Below are 24,414 nucleotides of genomic sequence, written 5' to 3'. Positions count from 1 at the left end.
AGGAATCATCATGGGCCCCATGGTACACTTAGCGCAATAAGGCGCAAGACGTAGATGCTGTGATTTGTTGATATTTTCAGACCAGCACTACTCTAATTTTCACATTTTGCACCACGTTGTTTAAATAGCAAATCCATTTGTGCCACTTTTTGAACTCCTGGATGTGCTCATCTGAAAAAGAGGTGTGTAACGGCGCATTGTTGTCATGTTGCTATTTTGAGAAACTGACCATTGACCAACTAAAAGCAGGTCCAAAGTCCTGCGCAAAGTGTTTTAGTTATCTGCCTATGCGGGTCCAAACACTTACATGCTTAATACTCACAGGATGTTCAACAATATGCAAATATCTTTACATATGAAAAAAAAAATGATTAAAATGTTACAATATTATTTTCTACATAAATGTAAAAATCTCATCTTAGGGGGCTTTTTCATTTTATTCATGACAATTTGCTTTCGTATAATGTTATTATTAGTAGTAGTGTAATTTATTATATGCATATTTATGTTTGTTTTAATGAAAACAAAGTTAGATTTGTCCATCTGTTGGGTTTTGGAGATATATGCATCACCACATGGGGCATAAGAATAGGACATGTGTTTGAATATAACTCAGATTTTTCACCACACTTCGTTATTATTGTTCATTTATTCATTTGCTGGAAATTAGGACTATTGAAACACATTAAAATCCGTAAACATAGACGTTTTTAACATGGTTTTAGATGGGATATTATAATATCAAATTATAATTTGATATTATTTAATCCTCTTTAAAGGCTATCTATCTATCTATCTATCTATCTATCTATCTATCTATCTATCTATCTATCTATCTATCTATCTATCTATCTATCTATCTATCTATCTATCTATCTACCTACCCAGCAGGCACACAACGTCATAAGACATTATAATTTGATTTTAAAAATAAACCTGTGCAAACAAGCTAATCTCTATAACCAGATTATTTAACAAATGATGATTACTGCAGTAAAATATTGGTAGTCTTTTAATAAGCAAGATGTGTGCAAGATAGAGAGGGTGTGAAAAGTGAATTGTTTGTTTTAAAACTTTTGAATCAGAATTTGTCCAATAATAAACCCGATATACACGTGTTTGTTGTCATGTGGTGAACTCGGCCAATCGTGTAATATCGGTGTCGTCATCAGAGCTCCTGCAGTCGCTCTTCAGAAGCTGCACAGACTGAATCAGCCGTCTGATCTTGGAGCGCTGTCGCGGTACTTTGATGCCACATGTGACAGTCACATGGCGTCGGCGCAGCATCAATTCGGACAAGATTTCTAACCAGCATGCACCGCTTTAAGACGCAGCGCTGCATGAAGTCGAACGCACCTTATATTTTCCTGGGTCTGCGCATGCAGTAAATGGGCGGGGCTTGAGTTCAGTATCGATGTCACGTCAGTACAGCTAAAGACTTGCTTTCATTATGATTCATTCAAACTACTATGAGTTGACTCTTTTATAGATGAATCAATTTTTTTAAACATGGCTCTTTAAAGGGAATTTGAGATGAGCTCTACGTGTTCTTTATAGAGAGGCAGTATTGAGCAATGTTTTGACAATGTATTGAAAAGCAATCCAGAAAAGAGAAGCCCTTGTGGCAGCCTAATTTTTTCCACTTTTTTTCAGATTTTACCACATTCTCACTCTGTTATTAACTTTTCTTTTATTTTTTGCCTCTTGTCTCTCCTGTTTTTTAGAACACAACTCAAATCTTCCAACATATGCAGCGAGCCACTAGGCAAACTGGTAACAGCAGAAAAGATGTCCTTATGGAGATCAGCTGTCAGCTGGTAATTGTGAAAAGGGACAGCATCATACCCTCCCATAGCATTTATGGGAGGGTATAATGAAATGCAGCCATACGTTCCTTTGGAGGCCCACCCCTAAAAGCAATCATCACTGGGGATGGGCAATATAAAGAAGTTTATCTGAATTTCTCAGAATTTTTACTCTTTACATTTAAGCTACATTTGTATATTTCTGGAGGTGTCATGGTGACACAGTGGGTAGCATGATTTCCTCACAGCAAGAAGGTTGCTGGTTCGAGCACCAGTTGGGTTAGTTGGCATTTCTTTGTGGAGTTTGCATGCTTTGCCACGTGTTGGCGTAGGTTTCCCCCACAGTCCAAAGGCATGTTGTATAGGTAAATTGAATAAACTAAATTGGCCGGTGTGTGTGTGAATGAGTGTGTATGGGTGTTTCCCAGTGTTGGGTTGCAGCTGGAAGGGCATCTGCTGTGTAAAACATATGCTGGATAAGTTGGTGGTTCATTCTGCTGTGGTGACCCCTGATTTACAAAGGGACTAAGCCGAAAAGTAAAAAAAAAGATAAAATGAAAGTTTCTGGCTTCAGTGTGACAACTCCTTTGTCTGCATTACTAAGAGGTTTGCACAAGAGTTATTGTAAGCTGTGCAAACATCAAGCTTTGCTTTAGTCGACACTGGATTAGTACTATTAACTCTAATAAAATATAATTACTAAAAGTAAAACTAAATGGATTGGTCACACTTCATTTTGATGGTCCGTTTGTTGAATTAGGTTACATTGCATCTACATGCCAACTAATTCTCATTAGATTATAAGTAGACTGTTTGGTTGGGGTTAGGGTTAGTGTAAGTTGACATGTACTTGCAAAGTTTCTTATAATCAGTGAAATCCGTCTTTCGGATAAGATGTTAAACCGAGGTCCTGACTCTTTGTGGTCATTAAAAATCCCATGGCACTTCTCGTGAAAGAGCAGGGGTGTAACCCCGGTGTCCTGGCCAAAGTCCCTCTATCGGCCCATACGATCATGGCCTCCCAATCATCCCCTTCCACCGTCTCTCCACTCCACCAATAACTGGTGTGTGGTGAGCGCACTGGCGCCGTTGTCCTGTGGCTGCCGTCGCATCATTCAAGTGGATGCTGCACACTGGTGATGGTGTGGAGAGATCCCCTCAAGATTGTGAAGCGCTTTGGGTGTATGGCCATACACAATAAATGCGCTATATAAATACACATTACATTACATTACAAATGTCTGTTGAAGGAGCAGTATCTACAGATATTAAGCTGACAGTCTACTAATACTCAATTAGACCATCAAAATAATGTGTTACCAATAGATAAAAAAATACAACTAAACTTAATAGAAATGTTTCACAAAAATAAAAACTAACTTAAACAAACAAAACTATAATCAAACTCACAAATTCAAATTAAAAAACCAAGTGAACAAACAACAAACCTGTTGAAATGTGCGAAAAAAAAAAATACATAAAGGCCCAATCTCAATTGTAAGTGCTTCAAAACTTACCTCTAGGACATCACCACAACACCTGCACATGTCATCATATGTCATTGCGATTTCTTGCTTCATTTAAGATCAGACGATCGCAACTGCTGTAGTTATTCCAGTTGTGCTATTTTTTGGTATTTATCTTTAGGAAATGACTAAAGGCATATATCATGTTATCATGATGATCTAATGTGGTGATAAGATCATAACTGTACTTTGCATTTACTCTTTGGTCATATTCATCAATGTAAACACACGCAAACAACATTAACATTATAGCAGACACTGTTAAAAAAAAACTCATTCCCAGCCACTAGACATTACTGACAGGGTATTCGAGTGTCAGCGAGTAACATAATGTTGTGGGACTGCTATAGAGCAGTTATGATTTTGGATTATAGATCGTGAAATTTATTAGTTTTTATTTTAGCATTTTCTTTTATTTTTTAAATGCGGTTATGAATATTTTAAAACGTGCTTGTTTTCTGTAAAAAAAATTCATAATAATGACAAAAAATACTAATTTGTGGATTTCCTTACTTCCGGGTCCTGCGATCCTGCTGTTGTGGCTGGTGTATTCTAGGAAATTTTTTTACCCGTTGGTTTCGAGTGTAGTCCTGAAAAATCTTTGTTCGAAGGGCTATTCCCCCCTTGCCCTTAGGCCTACACCTTCAAGCTAAAGAGAATTAAGACACCTCTACGGGAACTTCACGGGAACGCGCAGAACGAGGGGTAAGGGGAGGGTCTAAGGGGAGGAATTGGGATTGGGCCAAAGAGTTAGAATGTTTAACTCCTTAAGGGATCAAAAAGATAAACAAAAAAGGTAAAGTTCCGTGATCATTTACTGACCTTTTACTTGGTTCAAACCTTTATGACATTTTTTTTTTTTTTTTTTTTTAGATAAACACAAAAGAAAATGTTTTGAAGAAAGCTGAAAACCTGTAACCATTAACTTAAATAGTAGGAAAAACAAATACTATGCAGTTCAGTGGATAACATTTTTTCAGACTATTTCAAAATAATTTCTTTTGCGTTCAACAGAAGAAAGAATCTCATAAAGGTTTGAAACCACTTGAGAGTGAATAAACAGTGAGAACTTTTTCATTTTCGAATGAACTGACCCTTTAAATGAAATATTGTGCAAATGAGCACATCTATTTATTGCATCCAGCATACACGGTTAACTGATGTTGTTTTTAGCTTTGATATTCTTAAGAATGCTATTGACCTGCTTGCAACAAACATTAGAGACACCATATGGTCTTGCATATTAACATGCCACATGTTTGTTAGTCACTGTGTGAAACTCAACATTAAAATGCACTTGAATTAATTTGAAGATTAATAGCATCTATTAATTAATTGTTTTCAGCTTTGAAAAAAGCAAATCACTGTATATTTACCATTCCTTTATGTCTCTCTCACAAATAACTGGGATAGCTTTTCAAAAAGAATGTGAACGGCTCTCTAGTGTACAAAAATAGGTCATTACAGACTAATCAATTCTGACGACAAGAAAACAGAGAGAAGGGGGAATTGCTTTTTTCATCAACATCGAAACACTGAAACAAAGATATTGTTGAAAGGCAGTTGTGGCCATGTGATGCTGCATGTGAAATATTCAAGCCTATTTTAAATAAAACTCTGCAGCTTCTTTAACACAGCAGGGGTAGACAAAGAATAACTGTGAAAAGCTGACTGACAGCCAGCCAAGTAGAGGAAGATAGTTTCCATGAACCTTAAAGACTTCAAAGATGAACGCCCTAGTTGTTCTTGTATCCTCAAAAAAGAAAGAAAAAGTTATTTTCTATAAATCTTCTAAAGTCTCTGAAGTCTCACTTAAGTATTTTCTAAATTCACAGACAGTGATGTATTGTTAATTGTCTTATCACATCTTTGTTTATTTGCTAAACTAATATCCAAATGCTCACAAAGTGAGGGTAGCAATGGGGACCTCAGCAAATCCCTTTGGCAGTGCATTGCTAAGTGGTAGCTTCCAAGAACTGCGTTTCAATAAATAAAAAAAAAATAAATAAATAAATAGGTGGCTGACAGGCTGAATGTTCTATATTAGTAATTATTCTCAGCAGGAGCTTCTTAATGACACACAAATACACTTATCCGAACTGGCACACACTCTCTCTCTCACAAACACATAGAGTTATACAGCTGTCTTACAGTCATGCCAGCCTAATCTCACAAGGAAACGTAACTATTTTACGTTTTGTCAGTTTAGTGCTTAGTTTGTATGAACTTGTATGAGTTCTGTTGGAGCCATTTATGGTTTGCAATTTTCTTTTGCACCACTAGAGGGTGTGTATGGTATTTATACTCTCCTCACGACGAGCTGAGGGGTGTGGAAGAAGGTCAAACAAACTTTTTGGCCGGCATGGCTGTAAGAACAGGTTTATATTTGTTTTGATGTTTACTTTTTTTTTAATTTTGACAAAATGGACAATAAATTGGTTGGAATATCCAACTTTATTTGCAAAGAAATGGACATTTCACTTTTTTATTGACCCGTTTAAGCAACAAATGCGTCAGAATCAACTACCAAAATATTTGCATCTACACTTAAAGTCAAAAAGTTTGATCACTGTTTGGAGCTGGTTTTGATAAAGAATTTTATTTGCAAAGTTTAGAACCAAAGACTGAACCGGATCATGATGCAGACTACAGGAAAAGTTGAATGATCCGATCCACAGGAAGAAGAGGGCCGCGTTGAATGCTCGTGTGATAGTGGCGGCTGGATTGGAAAGGCTGTTTCTGGGATTCGACATGCAAAGGAGCTTTGCGTTTGGCTAAGGAGCAGCGCATGAGGACTCCATTGTTTCTTCTTGATCTACACAAGCATTGGATTATGAAGGTATGAGATGTGACATTTTTAAAGCTTGAGCTACCATCAAACTGACTTTACATTTACATGGCCATTTAAAAGAAGAAAAAGATGTGTGCAGAGTAAAAAAAAGGGTTTGTCTGTTTGTTATGGTTTATTTGTCAGTGTTTACAATGAGTTTGAGTCAAGTATGTGCTGTGTATATGATGTAAATAATGTGAATGTTTTACAGTTCAAATGGCTGATAAAAGTGAAACTGGTGTTTCTAACTTGACTGGTCCTGATGAGGATCAAACACAGGTTGTAGAGGGTAATGGTAAACATGACCAATCGGTTCAAAATCATGAGATTAAGCTTACTAAAAATGGGTTTTTGCATAAAGTTGGTTAACACTTTATTTTGATGGTCCCCCTTTATATAGTCTGTTGACCATAAGTTACTTTTCAAATTCTTATCTGTTTACTCTCAGCTGGGTGGTCTTTTAAATGTTCTGAGGCAATCATTACAATGTCTACAAAATGTAAACATTTTATTAAACTTTTGGTAAGTTAAGTGTTAAATATAGATTTTAGATGGTCAACAATGTTTCAGCAGACATGCGACAAATCTTCAATAATTGTTCATCAAAGTATTAGTAAATATGCAACAAATGCTCAACATTTAGGTTGTATATATTTAACAATGTTTCAGTAGATTTGCAGCAAACTTATGGTCAACAGACTATCTAAAGGGGGACCATCAAAATAAAATGTTACCTAAAGGGGATGTGTTGCAAAATCTTAAAAAATCCAAATTTGAAAAAGCAGCTAATCTTAAAAGAACACTAAATGATCTTATGACTAACACTGACAATGAAAGGCAGGTTAAAAGCACATTTGAAACATTTCAATTCAAAGAGCCAAGAAAAGCAAATGAATCTTTATTGGTTTTATTACCTACTGATGAAAGAGAGAAGCATGAAACATGGTTTAAAGCAAAATCGCTGTGGGATGAAGAATTTTGTGCTATTGTGAATAAATGGACCAGCGTCAATTTAAAATGCAGTGTGCTGATAGTGAAATCAATCCCAATAATAGTGTTTCCAATGTTGAAACCTGGGTGAGCGGCAGCAGGTCAAGTCGACATAGTAGGTCCAGATCTAAATCCAAATCATCTGTCCAACAAGCACGCCACATGCTTAAACTTCTATTCCAGAGCACAAAGGGGTTGCAACACACAGTAGCCTACACAACCAAGTTGACCCACCATAGGACATCCGGCTTCTTCATATTATGTGGATCAATCGCATGCAGTAGTAAGTGTGCTTAAAAAACAGCAACAAATGACAAAGTTGTTAATTCAGCAGCAAAAGGCTAGTTACCTTCCTACACATGAAATTCCAATATTTGAAGGAGATCCATTACAATTTAATTAATTTATGAAAGCTTTCCAGTATTGTGTTGAATACAAGACAAACAACGAAGAGGATTGCTTTTATTTTTTTAGAGCAATATACAAAGGGACGTCCAAAGGAAATTGTTCATAGCTGCATGAATATGAGGCCTGAAAGGGATTATCAAGCAGCTATAGCTATGCTTAAGGAGCATTTTGGAAATGATTATCTTGTATCTGCTGCCTACATGGAAAAGGTGCTTCAGTGGCCAGCGGTCAAAGGAGAAGACATTACAGCTCTTTAAGATTATGCTGTTTTTCTACTAGGTTGCTGTATTGCAATGTCAGAGGTACAGTACTTACAAGAACTTGATATGCCAGCAAATATGAGAACTGTGGTTTCAAAGCTTCCTTTTAAGCTAAAAGAGAAATGGAGAACTGCAGCATATGATCTTCTAGATTTTAATGATCTTAATGAACTTGTCTCATTTATTGAGCGACAGGTTAAAATCCTGTCTGATCCAATATTTGGATTAAGAATGTGGACAAAGGAATGATCAGTAGGCTGAAGGAGGTGGACAAACGTCGTCCACAATTTTTATCAAAGTTAAAATTTAAAGGTAACAGCTTTGCCACCAGTGTTACGGATGTTGATGGACACACAGCCAAGGAAACAAGGGTAAAGACTAAATATTCAACTTGCCAAGTCAAAAGCAGAGTGAGTAGTCCTGTCACTTGTCTGTTTTATTCTTAAGATCACTGTTTAGAAAAATGTAAACAATTTGAGAAAACAAAGCATAGGGAAAATGTTAGCTTTTTAAAGGAAAAAGCAGCTTGCTTTGGCTGCCTGTAAACTGCAAATTGAAGCAAGGAGTGTGTAGAACTTTAATTTGCAAAACATGCCATCAAAGACATCCTACGGTTATGCACATACACTTCAAACAGAAAGTTGATACTGCTGTTAACACTGACGGCAATCTCCCTATAGAAACAACTACACCAACAGTAAACAACACACTTGTGTATATACACAGGCTTGTAATCATACGGGGAAAAGCAGTGGCATTCTTCCTATACTTCCAGTACAGATGAAGTCTGCTTTGGGCATTAAGTCATCCAGACTTAACCGGCAGTACTTCTAAATTTTGCTCTGAGAGTTTAATGAGGAGGATAAATATAAATGGACGTAAGACAAATATTTCACTTCTCACAATGAGCCCCAAATCTACAGTCACAAGCTATGTTGTAAACAACTTGGAGATTTCAAGCCTCTCTGTTGAAAACAGTGAAAAAAATAAGATGCCTATAAGCCCAGCTAACATTGTCAAGAAAGAAGACTTAGCTGACTGGCCGTATCTTGATTTTGTAGACATTCCACACATTCAAGCGGACAGAGTTGTTGATTGGTACCAATGCCTCTAAGTTACTTGAGCCGTGGGAAGTTGTGAATAGTCATGGAGATGGTCCGTATGCCATTCGAACCCTACTGGGGAGGGTTACAAATGGTTCAATTGGTAGTTGTCAAGATGAATGTTGCACAGCTACAGTGAACAGAATTGATGTTAAAAAATTAGAATTGCTATTGGAGAAGCAATATCAACATGACTTCAATGAGAACTTGTTTGAAGACCAAGGATTTAGGTCTAGAGGAGATGCTTAGGTCATGGAGATTATGAGTCTGTAAGCCTCAAAGAAGTACACTATATAGTTTAATACTTCCTTTCAAAAGGAATAATGTTAATATGCCTAACAATCTCTCCGTTGCCAAGCAATGCCTCCTTAGAAAAAGGGAAAAAAATTTAAAGAAACAAGGAATTTCAGCAGAAATGTACAGATTTCATTAATAAAATGCTTGACCAGTGTTATGCTGAAGAAGTACCAAAACAGGAGCTTAAGCAAGATGATGGAAAGGTTTGGTACATTCCCCATCATGGAGTGTACCACCCACGTAAGGAAACGATGCGGGTTGTTTTTGATGCAGAATTCAAAGGAGCATCTTTAAACAGTCAGTTACTGCAGGGCCCTAACTTAACTAGCTCATTGATTGGAGTTCTTTTAAGGTTTAGGCAGGAACAAATTGCCTTTATGACTGATGTTCAGGCAATGTTTTATCAAGTAAGAGTTACTGATGAGGATAAAGACTTCCTTCGTTTTCTGTGGTGGCCCGATGGTGATGTAGCACAAGACATCATTGAACTTCAAATGAATGTCCATTTTTTTGATGCAGTTTCTTCACCTAGCTGTGCATGCTATGCACTAAAGCGAACACAGAAGATAATCAAGACAGTTTTGATTCAGAGGTGATTGATCTATAAGAATTTCTAGATGGATGACTGTCTAAAGAGTCTAGCGTCAGAGGAACGGCCAATCCGGATGGCCAAGGATCTTTCTGCGCTCTATAATAAAGGTGGGTTCCATTTGACACAATGGATCAGCAACAGTCGTAAGGTCAGGCCATTTCAGACCAAGGCCAATACATTCCAGAGCAAGATCGATCCAAAGGTCTTCTTGAGCTTAACTTGGACTGTGATAAAATACCAGTAGAAAGAGTTCTCGGACTCCAATGTTGTGTGCAGACAGATACCTTCAATTTCAAGACTGTCTGCAAAGAACGAATACAAAGCAGATGAGGAAATTTGTCTGTGATCAGCTCAATCTATGATACTTTGGGATACTTGTCACCAATGATATATCCAGTCAAGCCCATTCAAGAGTCCATTCAAGAGTTGTGCAGGACAAACTATAGCTGGGATGGTGAGATTCCACCAGTTCTTGACCAGCAATCGGTCAAATGAAATACCAGTCTGATTTATCTGAGTGCCTTTAAGGTTGTTCAACGTTTAAAGCCACATGGGTTTGGACAACCAATTCAAGGTCAGCTACACCACTTTTCAGACGCTAGTGAAAAGGGATATGGCTCTGTGACTTATCTCAGACTAAAGAATAGTGATAATGCCACTCATGTCTCCTCTCTTCTTGGCAAGTCTAAAGTGACACCTCTTAAACCAGTCACAATTCCTCGACTAGAGCTAACTGCTCTGTTTTAGCTGCTCGCATTGATAAAATGCTCAGAAGGGAGATACAGCTGGACTTAATGGAATCATGTTTCTAGACTGATAGCACATCTTTGCTGAAATACATAAAAAAATGAGAACAAAAGATTTTGTATCTTGGTGGCAAACAGAGTATTTGTTATCAGAGAAGCCTTAGAGGTTACCCAGTGGAAGTACTTCCACACATCTTTCAATCCAGCAGATGATGTATCAAGAGGAATGATCGTTCAAAAGCTCATGACCAGTAAGAGGTGGTTAAATGGCCCAGAGTTTCTGTGGAAACCAAAAGAAGAATGGTCAGATAACAGCATTGAGAATAACATTTCTGATGATAGTGATGATCCAGAAGTTAAAAGGGAGCTCCCAACCAATATTGCAGTTGTAGAATATTTCAACAATCCCACTCATAGACTAATCACATACTTTTCTGATTGGAGATGACTCAAAGGCTGCTGAGGCTAAAGGACATTTTGCAGGAACTGAGCTACCAAAGAAAGCAGGCAAGCATACCATCAGATGACCTGAGCAATGTGAAACGCAAAAGACGATAGGTTAAATCTTCAGGTCAATGTTTGTCTTCAGATGATCTGTTAAAGGCAGAGAAAGCAATCATCAAGTTCTATCAACGAGAGAAGTTCAGCAAGGAAATTGCTTCTTTGGAATCTGGAAGATCTCAGTCAGAAAGGACAGTGCTATTTACAAGCTGAACCCTGTTCTAGAAGATGGATTGTTGAGAGTTGGCAGTCGGCTTTGTAAGATTGCAATGCCAGAAGAAATAAAACATCCTGTAATTCTCTCTAAAGACCAGCATGTTTCAAAGCTTATCTTCAAGAACATCCATGAGCAAATTGGTCATGGCGAAAGGAACCATATTCTTTCTACATTAAGAAGAAAGTACTGGATCACCCATGCCAATTCAGCTGCAATAAAAATCCTTTCAAGTTGTATCTTTTGCAGGAGACAGAAAGCAAAATTAGGTGAGCAAATTATGGCTGATCAACCTGAGGAAAGATTAACCATAGGTCTACCTCTATTTACTAATACAGGAGTGGATTACTTTGGTTATATTGAAGTAAGAAGAGGACACTCTCTTGTGAAACGTTATTTTGTGATCTTATCCTGTATGGCCAGTAGGGCAGTCCATTTGGAGGTCGCCTATTCTAGACACTGATTCTTGTATTAATGCACTGCGTAGGTTCATGTGCATAAGAGGTCAAGTGTCTCAAGATCTGATAATGGAACCAATTTCATAGGTTCAGAAAGAGAACTGAGAAAGGCCCTCGCAGACTTGAATCACAGCAAGATTCAGAAAACTATGGCATACAAAGGAGTTTTAATCCACCAATGGCTTCACACTACGGAGGTACATGGGAACGTATCATAAGAATGGTAAGAAAGGTATTGTCTTCCATTTTGCATCAACAAATATTGGATGATGACGGATTACAAATCTTTCTTTGTGAAATTGAGGCTATTCTAAATGATCGAACTCTTACCAGCATATCTGATGGTCCAAATGATTTAGAGCCACTTACACCGAACCATCTACTTACCATGAAAAGAACACCGATTCTTCCTCCTGGACTGTTTAATAAAAATGACCAGTATGCAAGAAGGAGATGGAAGCAGGTGCAATATCTCTCTGACCTCTTTTGGAAGAGGTGGATAAAAGAGTACTTACCTCTACTCCAAGAACGACAAAAATGGATCAAGGAAAAACGTAATTTTCAACCAAGTGACATTGTTCTTATTGCTGACAATGTAGCTCCTCGCAATCCTTGGTTGCTTGGAAAGTTGCTTGAAACATATCCAGATCAAAAGGGTTTAGTTAGATCTGCTAAAATCCAAACAAAAATCAGTGTTATGATGAGACCAGTAACAAAATTATGTCTATTATTAGAAACATAAAGGTTGGAATAAATCATGAATGCGTAAGCAGAGTTGTTTGGATGACAGTTAAAAAAAAAAAAAAAAAAAGTAAAGTTGGGATTAAAAGAAAATTATAGGAAATTTAATGAGTTTTTATTTTTGAGACTCGTGGCTCCTTATATAAATATGTTAATTTAATTGTTTATCTTACTCCTGTTCATAAACAATTAGGGGCTGGTGTGTATCGGAGCCATTTATGGGTTGCAATTTTCTTTCGCACCACTAGAGGGTGTGTATGGTATTTATGATCTCCTCATGACAAGCTGAGGGGTGTAGAAGAAGGTCAAACAAACGTTTTGACCGGCATGTCTGTGAGAGCGGGTTTATATTTGTTTTGATGTTTACTTTTTTTTAATTTTGACAAAATGGACAATAAATGGATTGGAACATCCAACTTTATTTGCAAATGTATGGACATTTCACTGTTTTTATTGACCCGTTCAAGCAACAAACGCGTCAGAACCAATGACCAAAAAACATCTACAAAAATACAACGACATCTACAAGTTCAGTCGTATAAAAATGTACAATCTTAAAAAGGACACGTAGCCCCCAACCCCACCCCTAACCGCAAACTTCTCTGGGGGATGAGCAAATCATAGTAAATTGTACAAATGAGATTTTACGAATATATTCAAATTAGCCACTAAATTAAAAAGTTATGAATTGCCGTGAGATTGTGTTGGGCATGCCAGTAATTTGATACAGCAGGGTTTTGCCCTAAAAATGATTTATTTATTTGTACAACTTTTTGCTAACACTTTATTTTAATGTACAATTCACACTATTATCAAACCATTGACTAAGAATTTTAGCACAGTAAAAATAAAATAATAATAATTGGTCTCACTTTATATTAAGTGTCCTTAACTACTATGTACTTGCATTAAACAATAAATACGATGTACTTACTGTGTTAACATTGTATTTGAGAGCACTTGTGGTGCTCTTGAGTTGGGATAGGGGTTGGGTTATGGACAGGTTTGGTAGTGTGGGTAGGTTTAAGGGTGGGTTAAGGTGTAGGGAATGGTCAGCAGTGTATTTACAAATGTAAGTACAGAAGTTAATTACAGATGTAATTATATACAGGTATTTAATCAAGCATAAGTGCACAATAAATACATGTATTTACACTAAGTACATTGTAACAAACATTTAATTCCTGTGTAAGTACAGTTAAGGCCACTTAATATAAAGTGGGACCATTTTTTTTTTTTTTAATTAGCTGCTTGTTAATAGTTAAAAGTTAGGAGTTGTATTTATGTATTACATAGGATTGGGCATGTAAAATAAGATCATACTTTTTAAGTCATCACCTTTGAATTATAAGGTTCTTTCTGCGTCTTGCATGATTTTGAGATATTGAGCTGCAAAGTTTTTGCATTCCATAGCAAACAGTATGTGTGTAACACTGTTTTTTTTTAAATAAAATGTCTTAAAATATAAACATTTTATAAAAAACATCCCATAATGTAAATAAGTTGTCATTTAATAAGGATATGTCTAACTCATTTTTGACAAAAATGTCAAATAGAACCTTACAATTCTAAGGTGATGAAGTACAGTACCATTTTTGGGTACACTTTGCAAAGGCTACATAGTACGACAAAAGGGTACCAAAAGGTGGAGTTAGACGCGCAGCTGAAGGCTATTAATTTATAGACATATGTCACTTACGTGGAGCGAGGCAGTGGCGCAGTAGGTAGTGCTGTCGCCTCACAGTAAGAAGGTCGCTGGGTCGAACCTCAGCTCAGTTGTCGTTTCTGTGTGGAGTTTGCATGTTGTCCCTCCCTCTGCGTGGGATTCCTCTGGGTGTTCCGGTTTCCTCCACAGTCCAAAATTGGCAGTAAGCGCAATTTCTCTCTCTCACGCACATGCGCGCGATCAAGCAATTAGTGTGTATAACAAATATTTAATTTCATGTTAATACGCCTAAATAATAGCCTATATTTAATATATATATATATATATATATATATATATATATATATATATATATATATATATATATATATTGCTATTGTAGCCTATTGAACAATCTGCAGTTTTGCGGCTCAGCTGTGTCTCATTTCATAGCTCTTTCAGTTCTCTAAGTTGCCATGGTAGCACACAACATCATCGATGTATCTATGCTCGACTTTTAAGGTTTCACGACAGAAACGTGCACGAGCAGTTATTTAGATTATTTAAACTGAACTCAGACTAGTTAGATCAAATGATCTTCAACTTGCTGTTATGGAACCAATTTAAGCGTGAACGTTTAGTTCAGCTCATTGAAGAGGCAGGGTTTTGACTTTAATCCCAGCTTTTCTTAACTACTTTTATGAAATATCCCCGTTTTTGTTTTACGAGGTCAACTAAAAGTGTAAGTGGTTTCGCTTTCTCAGGAGAGCTTGTGTGCGCGTCTATATTTGAAATGACAAACATTTTGAGCTCATAATAACAACGTGCGCGTTATTATTGAAGTGCTTCTGACATCCGATCCTTTTAGAAACGGACAAACGTGAGAGTGAAGTGCAAAAAAACAAATGAGAAACTGGAAAAAAACAGAGCAAATGTTTTTTTCAGCAACCTAAACCATGAACAAACTGCCATGTTTAACTATTATCAACATCATTTGGACTATTATGAACTTGGAATGACTTTCCAACAAGCAGCTACATGTGCTGGTGAAGATTAAAGATACAGATGAAAGGTTGGCACTGACTGTGGGCTATATGTTGCATGTTGTTTTTGAATCCAAATAAGGACTAAATGTATGCTGTGTGTATTTTTTCTGTAATTGGTAGCATTTCAGAGACTGTAAGGGGCTGTATGTGTTCATATGTTGTATTTTTTTGTTTTTTGTTTTATATAATCACAGATGTTACAGTAAGCTATTTCGCAAGGACATTGATCTGCAGTTATAATCAAATCATGTTCATAGAAATGTTAGTTTGTACACACACTACCTGACAAAGGTCTTGTCATTAGTCCTAGTTGTAAGAGCAACAAATAATAATCATTTCAAAATTTGGAAAAAGTGGCAGAAAGTAGATTTTTTCCAATGAACCATCTGTTGAACTGCATTCTAGTCATCACAAATACTGCATAAGACCTATTGGAACCTACATGGAAACAATATTCTCAGTTTGTTAAAGGAAAAATCATGCTTTGGGGTTACATTTAGTATTTGTGTGTGCGAGAGATCTGCAGAGTGGATGGCAGCATCAACAGACACTTGTGCTGCCCATTACATTACAAACCACAGGAGAGGGCAAATTCTTCAGCAGAATAGCACTTCATCTCATACTACAGCCGCTACATCATAGCTCCTGAAGTCAAAGAAGGTCAAGGTGCACCAGGACTGGCCAGCCCAGTCACTAGACATGAAAATTATTTAGTATGTCTGGGGTAAGTTGAAGTAGGAGGCATTGAAGATACAACCAAAAAAATCTTGATGAACTTAGGAGTCCTGCAAGAATGTTTATTTTTTTTTTTTTTTTTTTTTTTTTTTTTTTTGCCATTACAGATGACTTTATTAAGTTATTTAGAGATATTTAGATTATAGAGACAGTCCTCCAAGCTTATGGGAGTCAGACACAATATTAATTATTTGTCCACTGCACCATGACTCTATATTCTATATTGTACATTATTTATTTCAAGTGACAAGACTTTTGATTAGCAAAGTCTGACCTCACTGTCCTGATTAAATAATTAAATTTCAAGGCATGACCATATTTTATTTTGGTAGAATAAGCGTAATATAGAGTCTTTTGCCTTTCATATAAGCCACCAAGGATACCAAATGATCAACTAGAAGTTATTATTTTTTGTTCCTAAAACTTACTGACAGATGAACACAGTCAGGGAATTTTAAACTTTTATCCTTACTCTTTATCCTGTACAAAAGTGTGGGATAGTGGACTTTTTTGTTTTGTTTTTAAACTTCTAAAAGCACATACCACCATGGGGTAAACACATGTCTTATAAAGTGGATCAATGTGTTTTTGTGACATAAATATGTCAAATGTTGTTAATTATTTGTAAATTAAAAATTTTAATATTTGACTTATTCCTGACAAATCCTTGGCTGATATCTTACTGATTACTCGAAGCTTTGGAAATACACGTGTTTGGAAATACACTGAACCATTTACCACAGAGTTTGTTCACCACAGAAAACTAATTGGCTTGGCATTACTGCATTACATTATACAGTATTTTACTCCTACAATGCTGCATCATGCGTTGGAGTAATAGGTGAGCCAAGATGTTGCTAAGAACATGCATTATGCAGTCTCAGGAGGTAATTTGATTTGAGTTTATAATTTAAAGATGTTAAATATTCTTATTACAGAAACACGTCATACTTCATAAGACGTGTTAACCACCTATGATATATAAAACTATTCAAACACGGTTCTATATGCATTTAGAAGCTTATTTTTAAATTTTTTTTCTAAAAAGGCCACTAACAAAGAGCCAGGATAAAAGTTTAAACTACCCTGATTTTGTTTGTCTGGCAGAAGATAATCAGGTCACATTTTATTTTAATGTATAATTCATGCTTTTAACAAATCATTAACTAAGACTTTTTGCTCAATCAACAGCTAATTAGCTGCTTATTAATAGTTAGTTAGTAGTGTTAGTAAGTTAGAAGTGGCGTTTAGCTTTTGCTTAGGATTAGGGATGTAACATAAGTCATACATTATAAGTAATAATAAAGCAGTTATTACACTAATAATAGACAGGTAATAAGCTAGTAAATGGTATGAGCTGTTGCTAAAAATAAAGTGTTACCGAAAATCATATACATCAAAGATTGCTTGAGGGTCATTAAATTACGCAACCAAGACACATTCTGATTACGTACCCCTATACATATTTCTGTAGAGCATCAAATCCCAGGAGCTAAGTTTTGCAGAGTTGTTTTCGCAAATCCACCAGAGGCAGCTATGTATGCTTTTTCAGATTTCAAATTTCTCTCAAGTGCATTTTACACCTGCTGTCCATGCTTAAATACACCACAGGCGGCTGTCAACTGATTTAATGACCGACCAAAACCCCCACCTACCCACTATTTTAAACTCAATCAATAGAGTTTTCAAAAGTACTGATTAAGCAGTGCCTATCCACTTCCCTAAACCCAGCCGACAGTGTTTTGAAAAGCAATCCAGAAAAAGAAAATCCCTCTTGGCAGCCTGATTTTTACCACATTTTAAGAATTTACCACATTTTTTTTGTTTACCTGTTTGATTTATTTGTTGGCTTTTGTTTTTGTCTTACCTGCTTTCTGAAACTCTTTTTTGCCGTATTTGAATCCTGTCTTCACAGTCAACTCTGCTATGCGTCTTAAATCCTCCAACGTACACAATGAATCACTGGACAAACTAATAACAATGGAAAAGCCTGCAAAAAGAGGTAAGTGGTCACCTGGTAATTACAAAACGGAACAGTGTCATACCGCCCTCATAACATTCGCTTTAAAGACGAAATGTAGCCATACATTCCTCTGGCTATTATTCACATTCTCCAGAAATGTATATAGGGGTACATTTTCAAAATAAGCCCATTTTGGAGTTATGGGGTAATTTTCAGTTTTTAGTGAATGATTACTCATACCATTTTGAATCTACAGTGACCTAACAGAGAGTCTAGTGAAGTGATTTACATTAAAATGAAACAAACATCCATCTTGTCATGCGTGTTAACTTTGATCAAAGTAAAAGCATTGTATGTAGTACATTTTCTGGTTGCTTGGTCAGACTTGAGCAAGGATTGGTTTTATTGATTTTACGTTTCCACACAAACACACATATTTGCTTGTAGGGCTCAGCACACAAATTTGCTTAGCTAGAATACAAACACAAAATATTCCAATTCGTGTTCAGGCACAGTTGTGATCAGCCTGTAAATGTCACTCTTCCTTCCATAATATCTTTTTTTTTTTTTTTTGAGTATACTTTGTCTGAACGTTTGAATCTTTCACATGTAGGTCATAGGGGGAAAGATCTGCAACCTGGAGAGATGTGTGAACTGATTAAAGCCAGTGAATTATTTTTGAAATGTGACTTCAAAATTGTAATGAGACTTTAAGCACACTGGTGGATTAGTTAATCTCATTTAATAAATGACTTTATTATCAGACTATTATTTCTCACACACTGATTGCCAACATCTACGTCATGGTATTTTGCATGAAGAATGAAGAAATGTACATCTTTAAAGCATATGGGATAATCAGTTTGCACATAATTGCAAATAGGGCTACTTAATTTACAATATACAGTTGGGATTGGTTATTAAGTATACACATTAAGTGTTAAGTTCATTTAAGTATAAAGTCCTAAAGTAAAATGTAATGGTTTTAATAAATTTTTTTCTTTTGGTATTGTAAGAAATTAGCAATCTGGAAGATAAAAACAAAAAATTGTTATGTCAAGGAGCAAAGTGCCAACATATAGTAGGTTCATTCTGAATATGTCGGCCTACATACATTTCTGGATTTCGCAAATTATGTAGCCAGAAGTACGTATGACTGCATTTCGTCTTTAAAACAAACAGTACGAAGCGATATGATGCCGTTCCTTTTCGTTCAAGCAGCTGACCACTTACCTCCATATGGACAGCTTTACCGCTGTTGCCAGTTTGTCCAGTGAATCGCAGAGTATGTTGGTGGACTTAAATTGCAGAGAAGAGTTGACTGTGACGATAAGATTTGAGTCCGGCGAAGAATGGTTCCAGGAAGCAGAAAAGACAAAAACAAAAGCCAAACAATAAAAGAACTTTGAGAATGTGGTAATTTTCTTGATTTCTTTCTTTTTTCTGGATTGCTTTTAAAAGCATTGCTTCACGCTTGGGTTTAGGGAAGTGGGTGGGCGGGTCAGTCAGTGCTTTTGAAAACACTTCTAGTGGAGTTTAGGGAAGGAAAAGGATGGGTCAGTCGATTGGAAAGTCAGTCAGATTTACACAAGAACAGCAAGCGCGAATAGCTCTCCTAAGATAAATTTGAGATCTCAAAAAGTGTAAACAGCAGCCTCTGGTGTATTCATGAAAACAGAAACTGCAAAAAAAAAAAAAAAAAAAAAAAAACCTTTTGGGTTTCATTTGGTGCTCTCCAGAAATGTACTTATGGGTACCTTTTCAGAATGAGTCTTGGTTGTAACGGGCCTATGTTTCTGGCGCTTATAGCCTCTCACTTAAGAGAGTTTACATACCTTAAGCTAGTAGATTTGTTGTCAAAATTAAAGAAATATGGGCAATTAATGAAGTAATGTGTTAAATGTTGATGAGCTTGTTTTGAAAGATTTTTTTGAAAGTAAATTTGTCTTAAAGGGTCACGAAACACCAAAACACATTTTTTGAGCTGTTGACAGTCGTATATGAGTCCCACACTGCTAAAAAACACTATTAGGACACTTAAATTTCACTAAAAAGTGTAAATTGGTTGTTTTTGCGTTATTTCAAGCAAATTCGTACTTCCGGTTTGAAACAAATTTTTGAAGCTGCGTCACAGCCATGACATAATAGCATTGTATTCCAGCGGGCAGACTGGACGTCTGTGCCAGAGTGTGTCTTATTACGTCTTACAGTGTGATGCATTAATGCACGAGTAAGGCTTGGTTCAAACCAATCAGCATGCTCTATTGTGCAACTTCATTAATATTCATTACTGTCAGTGTTTAGATGACAGAGACGCCACGTTGTGTTGGCAAAACAAGCGTGAAGTGTTGCTTTAATAGTTTGCTGCCGTTAAGTTTTGTTTTCATTTTCTCTCTGTGAGAGCTCAGCTGGAGTCACGTGTGGATTAACGGTGTACGCGACGCTCGACAACATTAACTTGCGTGTCTAAGGAGGAGTTTTGTTTACCTGAGAGCTGTTCTCATCTGCAAATGCTGAAATCCGGATTCACTTTAGTCTCCTTTTAATAAAGATGCAGCTCTAGTTGCTGGTGATTGTCCAGTCTCTACAGATTTGGTAAGTGAGCGTCCAGTGCTCTTTGTTTATTAAGTTTGTTCGTATTGAACTAACTATTGCAGCAAGAGTAAACAATGTTAGCACTAAATGTTTATGTTTAGGAGTAACATTAGCTGCTTTCTGACACTACCTGCCGAGTGCATCTAAGTTTCCGAGAAATGCAGAGTTTTTTTATCTCTCATTTGCCGTGCGGTATCAAACATTGCATGAAAAATACACGCTTAGAGCAGTTCCTCGAATCAATATTTTGTTTGTTGCGAGGGACATGAATGAATTCCCTGAATGAAAGAGCCAAACTGCAGTTAAAGTCCACCATTTAATAATTTGGCAAATAATTAGACTACAGATGTCCATGTAAACAGTGACTTTGTCCCCTGTGCGTGCGTGCGTGCGTGCGTGCGTGTGTGTGTGTGTGAGAAAGTCAGCACGCCCAAATAGACACTCCCACACCATGCCTCTTTTCTTCCTCCGACACTCCCCCCTAAACAAAGCTTGATATGCCCACTTTTCTGACTTTTACCAAAGTAGAGGTGTGAAAACACCCTGCTGAAACGAGGGGGTTTCATAGCCCTTTAATTGTTATCAAATTGTTAAAAAAATAAAAAAAAAAAGGTTAACTTAAAGTTTCTCTCTCCAAATTTTTGCCAAAGCAATGCAGATTACATAAACAATTAATAAAACTGTAAAGTGATCATATAATACACACAGTTTTCAGTCATACCACACAAACATTATACATTTTCATGTTTTTATTGAACACAATATGTACACGTTTACAGTGTGGGGGTGGGGTAGAAAAACGAGTTAACTGAAGCCAGGAGTCCAACTTGGAGTCCAATCAATGTGATGAAGTTTGATGTGTTTGTTCAAGCTGCCTTTCCCTATAAAAAACACACCGGCTTTGACTTGCTGTTCCCAAGAAGCATTGTTTGATGTGAACCATGCCTCGCACAAAATAGCTCTCAAAAGACCTATGATCAGGAATTGTTTAGTTGGATGAAGCTGGAAAGGATTACAAAACTATCATTAAAACCCATGGTGTTAATGTGTCTACTGAAAGACAGACTGTCTATAAATGGAGAAAGTTCAACACTGTTGTTACACTCCCTTGGCATGGCAATGACTGCAAGAGAAAAGTTCAGAATGCTCAATAAGTTGAAGAAAAGTGCCAGCTAAAAACTGTCCGCCAACTAAAGCTTAAAATAGAAAGGGTGATGCAACATGACAAGGATTCAAAGCATAGACGTAAATCAACAACATAATAGATTCAACAGAAGAAAGTAATCTGTTTGGAGTGGCTTAGGCCCCATTTACACTAATGCTTTTTGTTTTAAAACGCATACGTTCACACTATGGCTGAGTTTGAGCACCGAAAACAGAGCAGTTTGAAACCACTGGATAGGCCGTTTTCATTCTAAAACGCTGCTGCTCCGTCTCAATGTGGATGAGGAAAAATGGAGACATCTGAAAACGGAGGCGGGGCTGCTGCGATTCGCCTATTTAATTGGGGCATTTCCTCTATTAGGTAGCCTAACACACACAGTTTAGTCCTGCATCCTCTCCTTGTAAGTTCAGACTTTGCAAGTTTGATCAAGGCTGCAGTCTCCCCCTTCTCAGATTGATATGGAAAACAGACTTTTAATCAGTGAAAATACGAAACATTCCCTCCCTTTTGCTTAATATCAGTTTTAATAATCTATAACTGCCATTATAAAAGTATAACATACAATAAGTTTATACATTATAGAAAATAAAGGCAAGCGATCAGTCAATACAAAGAAATGTAGGCTACGTGGTTACAATAATCATTAACTTATCTTACGCTTAGCCAAAACACGTTACCTGAGAACAAGTAATAGATTCCAATGACCAAAGTCAGGGAATATGTCATTAGATAAAGACAACAAGATGAATGAAATATCACGTTTAATAAATATAGTGAGATTAGATCCAGCGGGAGATGCTTGATGTGCAGTCCGACGAGCAGAGCTCTCATCTGGGTAGATAGGCTACAGCACTTGCTTTAGAGTGTGTTAGTGTGTGGTCACGTGATATGCGTTTTCAGCGTTTTGGTGTGGACTGTGAGCTGTTCAGAAACGCTGGGTTAACGCAAGTGTGCACGCGGATCGTTTTCATTCTAAAACGCCGTTTTAAAACTAAAACACACTAGTGTAAATGGGGCCTTAGTCAGACTCCTGATCTCAAACCATTGAGATACTGCAACATGACCTTAAGAGAGCAATTTTCTAAGCATCCCAAGAACAACCCAGGCTCATTCTGAATATGTACATTTCTGGAGAGCACCAAATACGACCTTGGAAGTAAGATTTTTTTTTTTTTTTTTTTTTTGCAAAAGGCCAGTGTATGCTTTTTGAGATCTCAAATTTCTCCCTGCTCTTCTTGAATAGATCCACCAGAGGCCGCTGTCATCTGACTGACTGATCGACTGACCCACCCACCTCCTTCCCTAATAGCTACTGGATAAACTGATGAAAGCAGAAAAGCCGTCCATACAGAGGTAAGCGATCAGCTGGTAAGCATGAAAAGGAACAACATCATAGCATCCCGTAGCATTCATTTTAATAATGAAATGCAGCCATGCTTACATCTGGCTACATAACTCGCGTTCTCCAGAAATGTTTGTAGGGGTATGTTTTCAGAATTAGCTTTTGATGCCCAAGAATATTGTTAAACTAAAGTTTTGGAAAAAGAAATGAGTAACTGACTGTTACTCACCTGGACGGCTTTTCCGCTGTTGCTAGTTTTTCTGGTAGCTCCACATGTACATTGGCATTTTTGGAATGGATCCAAAAAGCAGGTAAAACAAAAGATCAAAAAAAAAAAAAAATTTAAATAACAGGGTGAGAAGGTGGTAAAATCTGAAAATGTAAAAATCGGGGGAATTTCTTTTATTCTGCATTGCTTTTTAAAACACTGAGCTAGCCCCCCACGTCATTCCCGCTCATCACTTCAACACCATAAATATCATCACCACTCTACACTTAATGTCTTGCCTTGTTACACCAAAATAAGGACTACTCTTTCCTTAGTCAGTGTTTAAAACTTCTGCATATTCAAGTTTCTTACCTCTCTTGTTCCCTGTGATATCCAGTGTCAGTGTCTCTCCTAGTGTGGTTTCTCCTGGTCCCTCCTTTGGTTGTTGTCGATCCCCATAGTATCTGGATGCAGCCTTGATGATGCAGGCTGAGACTGCATATCTCAGCAACGCAATGTCAGACACAATGCACTCAATGGAGCTAATTATGTCACTGTGAGGGGTAGGGTTAGGGGAGTGTATTTTGTTTAAAGAGCCCCTATTATACATTAAAAAGGGTAATTTTTCGGTTTTATGGGTCTCCAACAACAGTCTAATATGCATGCAAGGTCAAAAACACTTTCATGGTCTTATAATATGCATTTATTTGTACCTAATTATCCCAGTGACTCCCACATGAATTGTTCAGTGATTCATTTGTTCCCAAACCCCTCCTTGTTGCGACGCTAATCTATGCTGATTGGACAGAGGACAGTCTGTTGCGATTGGTTGACAGCTTTTAGCGCGAGTTAAATGGCCAGCGTGGCTTATCAAAAATACTGAAGTAGTCAGATTGCAGAGTGTGTGAACATATCTGCCAACACTCCTGTTATTCTTAACCATGACACATTCAGTCTGAATTCACACAGCAGCAAAAGCTAAACTATTATAAACCTTGACCGCTGCACGTGTGTAGGATCAGCTGACAGTGGCCAAAGCAATGTCAAGCGGCAGTGGAACTGTGAACAAAGTGGCTCGCGTTACGTTTTCAACAAGGAATTAGACTCGACATAAGAATATAAAGAGTTAACCAGATACACAATTAAATGCATAATTTGCACTTTTACTTACACTTATGAAATAAGTCATGTACCAGGTCTGATTTCACTAGCTCTCCTCATCTGCCCTTTGACAAGCTATCTCT

General features: G+C 37.0%; 3 long non-coding RNA genes across 7 annotated transcripts in view; 2 read left to right on the top strand and 1 right to left on the bottom strand.

The window, feature by feature from the left end:
• Window positions 1–5,655: 5,655 nt before the first annotated feature.
• LOC141378564 (uncharacterized) lies at window positions 5,656–18,623 on the top strand. 2 transcript variants are annotated; one of them, XR_015514006.1, is made up of 4 exons: window positions 5,656–5,709; window positions 5,942–6,170; window positions 17,813–17,899; window positions 18,474–18,623. It is a non-coding gene; the product is annotated as an uncharacterized LOC141378564 (long non-coding RNA). The 2 variants fall into 2 exon arrangements; XR_015514005.1 differs by lacking the exons at window positions 17,813–17,899; window positions 18,474–18,623 and having other exon boundaries at window positions 5,942–6,409.
• On the bottom strand, window positions 15,957–18,499 carry LOC147833154 (uncharacterized). Its single transcript, XR_015514011.1, has 2 exons — window positions 17,021–18,499; window positions 15,957–16,356 (listed from the first exon to the last, which is right to left on the bottom strand). It is a non-coding gene; the product is annotated as an uncharacterized LOC147833154 (long non-coding RNA).
• A 1,546-nt stretch (window positions 18,624–20,169) lies between the features above and the next one.
• Window positions 20,170–24,414, top strand: part of LOC141378565 (uncharacterized) — a 32,066-nt gene continuing 27,821 nt past the window's right edge. Inside the window, exons 1-2 of one of the 4 annotated variants that reach the window (XR_015514007.1) lie at window positions 20,170–20,455; window positions 22,864–22,973. This is a non-coding gene — a long non-coding RNA (uncharacterized LOC141378565). Of the gene's footprint in view, window positions 20,456–22,863; window positions 22,989–24,414 lie in introns of all 4 variants that reach the window. The other 3 variants (XR_015514009.1, XR_015514010.1, XR_015514008.1) reach the window with 3 other exon arrangements.

Source organism: Danio rerio, chromosome 17 (genome assembly GCF_052040795.2).
Source record: "Danio rerio strain M-AB ecotype USA chromosome 17, GRCz13ab, whole genome shotgun sequence".
Lineage (NCBI taxonomy): Eukaryota > Metazoa > Chordata > Actinopteri > Cypriniformes > Danionidae > Danio > Danio rerio.
This window is presented reverse-complemented; position numbering and strand designations above follow the sequence as displayed.